General features: G+C 44.1%; 1 non-coding gene across 1 annotated transcript; it reads left to right on the forward strand.

Annotated features, from left to right (window-relative positions):
* The first annotated feature begins 1,413 nt into the window (after window positions 1-1,413).
* Trnaa-cgc (transfer RNA alanine (anticodon CGC)) lies at window positions 1,414-1,486 on the forward strand. The gene has a single exon. It is a non-coding gene; the product is annotated as a tRNA-Ala (tRNA).
* The last annotated feature ends 2,669 nt before the right edge of the window (window positions 1,487-4,155 follow it).

A 4,155-nucleotide genomic window follows, 5' to 3' on the forward strand; every position in this document is an offset into this window, starting at 1 on the left:
AAATTAATCAGATAGCAGTGACTCTGCAGTTACTTCTACTGAAATTTAAAACTTTGAAAGTAAACTTACACGAAATTACTGGTTAAATGAATGACTGAAACTTTGTTTCGTAAAAATGACTTAAAACCTCAGTGTAACGTAATGCAAAACTTAGATAAAGGCAAGCAATTTACTTTTTATTATTGAAAGATTGAACTGAATTTACTTTAAGCAAATGAGCAACTGATTTTACTTTTGATATAACAGTAAGATACATACCAAGACAGCAGAAGGTACTCGCCAAGCTAAATACAGAAAAAATGACATTGCGCACACTTAATTTGTGTTGTTTCTTTAGTTGTTTGTTTTGCCGGTGAAATTTTACGTTAACTTAAGTGGATGAAGTTAATACTCAGAACTGCAAATTAGTTAAACCTGTGTTTACAATACAAGGAGGAACTGTTACTGAGGCAGAATATTAAGACTAAAACTGGTCATTGGCAAACAAACAAAACTGGTAGTAAATAGTTTATCAATTTTCATATTTTTACGACACACTGTGATTGCATGGAAATGAAATGAACCCTGCCTGGTAATAACGTCTGAGGATAATGATAGCACAGGTGTTCTCCAAGTTTTAACTTCTGCGGGTTATTATTCAGGTTAGTAATACTGTGTGAAATAAATTCCTCTACAATACTAGTTATATTTTGTCAATTAACAGTCTTAGTATGTTGTAACTGTGCGGACGCCTCGCGGGATTAGCCGAGCGGTCTCAGGCGCTGCAGTCATGGGCTGTGCGGTTGGTCCCGGCGGAAGTTCGAGTCCTCCCTCGGGCATAGGCGTGTGTATTTGTCGTTAGGATAATTTAGGTTAAGAAGTGTGTAAGCTTAGGGACTGATGAACTTAGCAGTTGCACACATTTGAACATTTTTTTGAAGTCTCTGTTACATCTGTTGTGTTTACTAAACTTATGAACTGTAAAAACGCTGCTAACATAATATGTTGCTACTTACAAGTAAAATTTTCCACGTAAGGACTAACCATGGCATTTCCACTCGTCCTGTTTCTCTCTCTCTCTCTCTCTCTCTCTCTCTCTCTCACCCTCTCTCACCCTCTCTCACACACACACAAGTGCACCTCAGGGGTCTGCCCTCGGCCTGCTGTTGTACACACCCTATAAGGCGGACCTACTTCAGAACTTACCTGGTATGCTGACGACGCTGCTGCGGTCACTTGCTACATGAACACGGACATGATGCGCCGACGACTGCAGCAGATAACCGAACTCTTCGACGAGGGGAGAAGGACACGGCGACTCTGGCGACTCTCACGCCTTGAAAATACTGAATGTAGTGTCACGTTGGACAAGACAATCGAAGACAGGGAACGTTACCCCCTCTCAACCCCCGGGTCTTACCTCCATTGTCACCGAGCGAGGTGGTGCAGTGGTTAGCACACTGGACTCGCATTCGGGAGGACGACGGTTCAATCCCGTCTCCGGCCATCCTGATTTAGGTTTTCCGTGATTTCCCTAAATCGCTTCAGGGAAATGCCGGGATGGTTCCTTTGAAAGGGCACGGCCGATTTCCTTCCCCATCCTTCCCTCACCCGAGCTTGCGCTCCGTCTCTAATGACCTCGTTGTCGACGGGACGTTAAACACTAACATCCTCCTCCTCCACCTCCATTGTCACTTTGAGATCACTGTATGTAAAACCACGCTGTAGCCAATACCGGAATATGCAACTGTTGTGTGGGACATGGCAGCAGAATTGAACCTAAAGATACCTTGAATGTATCCTACTACAACGAATTTCGAAATAACTGGTATGTCAGTCCTCCACGTGCCCTCCAAGAGCTCGGTACGACAGCTCTACTATACGAGGTGCATTCAAGTTCTAAGGCCTCCAATTTTTTTTCTCCGAACTGGAACGAGATAGAAATATGCGCATTGTTTTAAAATGAGGCCGCGTTCATTGTTCCAGAGATGGCAGCACCGTACGGCAGATGGAATTTTACCGCCAGCGGCGAGAATGAGAACTGTTTTAATACTTAAAATGGCGACGTTTTCCTTACTTGAACAGCGTGCAATCATTCGTTTTCTGAATTTGCGTGGTGTGAAACCAATTGAAATTCATCGACAGTTGAAGGAGACATGTAGTGATGGAGTTATGGATTTGTCGAAAGTGCGTTTGTGGGTGCGACAGTTTAATGAAGGCAGAACATCGTATGACAACAAACCGATACAACCTCGGGCTCGCACAAGCCGGTCTGACGACATGATCGAGAAAGTGGAGGGAATTGTTTTGGCGGATCGCCGAATGACTGTTGAACAGATCGCCTCCAGGGTAGGCATTTCTGTGGGTTCTGTGCACGCAATCCTGCATGACGACCTGAAAATGCGAAAAGTGTCATCCAGGTGGGTACCACGAATGCTGACGGACGACCACATGGCTGCCCGTGTGGCATGTTGCCAAGCAATGTTGACGCGCAACGACAACATGAATGGGACTTTCTTTTCGTCGGTTGTGACAATGGATGAGACGTGGATGCCATTTTTCAATCCAGAAACAAAGCGGCCGTCAGCTCAATGGAAGCACACAGATTCACCGCCACCAAAAAAATTTCGGGTAACCGCCAGTGCTGAAAAAATGATGGTGTCCAAGTTCTGGGACAGCGAGGGCGTAATCCTTACCCATTGCGTTTCAAAGGGCACTACGGTAACAGGTGCATCCTACGAAAATGTTTTGAAGAACAAATTCCTTCCTGCACTGTAACAAAAACGTCCGGGAAGAGCTGCGCGTGTGCTGTTTCACCAAGACAACGCAGCCGAACATCGAGCTAACGTTACGCAACAGTTTCTTCGTGATAATAACTTTGAAGTGATTCCTCATGCTCCCTACTCACCTGACTTGGCTCCTAGTGACTTTTGGCTTTTTCCAACAATTAAAGACACTCTCCGTGGCCGCACATTCACCAGCCGTGCTGCTATTGCCTCAGCGATTTTCCAGTGGTCAAAACAGACTCCTAAAGAAGCCTTCGCCACTGCCATGGAATCATGGCGTCAGCGTTGTGAGAAATGTGTACGTCTGCAGGGTGATTACGTCGAGAAGTAACGCCAGTTTCATCGATTTCGGGTGAGTAGTTAATTAGAAAAAATCGGAGGCCTTAGAACTTGAATGCACCTCGTACAACAGCCCCTCTAACATCCCAAAAATTCACCGTCTGTTACACGTGGTCCACCACTTGAAATCTGGCTTCGCAGGGCAGAGCGAATCAGGTTATGGTTGTGGAAAGGGGCCAAGATCAATTACTGTTGGTGGCACAAAAAACAGAAATTTCATTTTCCTAAAAACACTTAATCACACATTCCCTTAAAACGATTCAAAAACAATACATCTGAAAGCCCGGACAGAAGTCATTAAAATTGCCTTAAGGAATACACACGGCTGAAGGCCTTAGTTACAAAATAGAAGAACTGAGGGCTTAAGGCCTGGATAACAAGAATTTCAGTAAGAAAATTTTAAAAGGATTTAAACAAATGGCCTTTCAAATTTTAAGACGGTTGAAGGCCTTAGCTTAAAATATTTCACATAAATTCCGACTGAAGGTCATACACTGAACATAGAAATACTCGAGAATTAAGGCCTGGATAACAAAATCGAGATAGAGAGGAAAATTTTCAAATTTACAAACGATTTTTCAAATTTTAATTTAATGCGGCTGAAGGCCTTGTCTTAAAATATTTCACGTAGAAGTTCATGGCCAAGCTGCTACGCACGTAGAGTGCTACTGCATTAGGTGCCCAGCCCGTTACACCTGATTTTGCACAGTTGTGGTTACGGTTGAAGGAATAGCGCAAAGAGCTTGGGTCTACTCATACTTGGAAGTTCTGCATTTGCAGCAATGTTAGTCAGCAGCAGCTGCTGGTGATGCTGTTCCTCTTGCAGTGTCATCTGCTGTTGACACATCTTCAAAGACTCGGGATGCACGATTACATGATGAGTAACATCTTTGTCATCAGGTTTGTTCCAGTAACAGCGTCGTCGTTGCTTTAGTGTCACAGCGTAGATAACAAAAGTGTAATAGTGACACAGTGATAGGTGGTAGGATCGGCAGTTCCGAGCGGTCGATAACGACCAAGTCCGCCTAGTGAATTCTATCAAAACCCAGGG

The sequence above is a fragment of the Schistocerca nitens genome, chromosome 1 (assembly GCF_023898315.1).
Source record: "Schistocerca nitens isolate TAMUIC-IGC-003100 chromosome 1, iqSchNite1.1, whole genome shotgun sequence".
NCBI lineage: Eukaryota > Metazoa > Arthropoda > Insecta > Orthoptera > Acrididae > Schistocerca > Schistocerca nitens.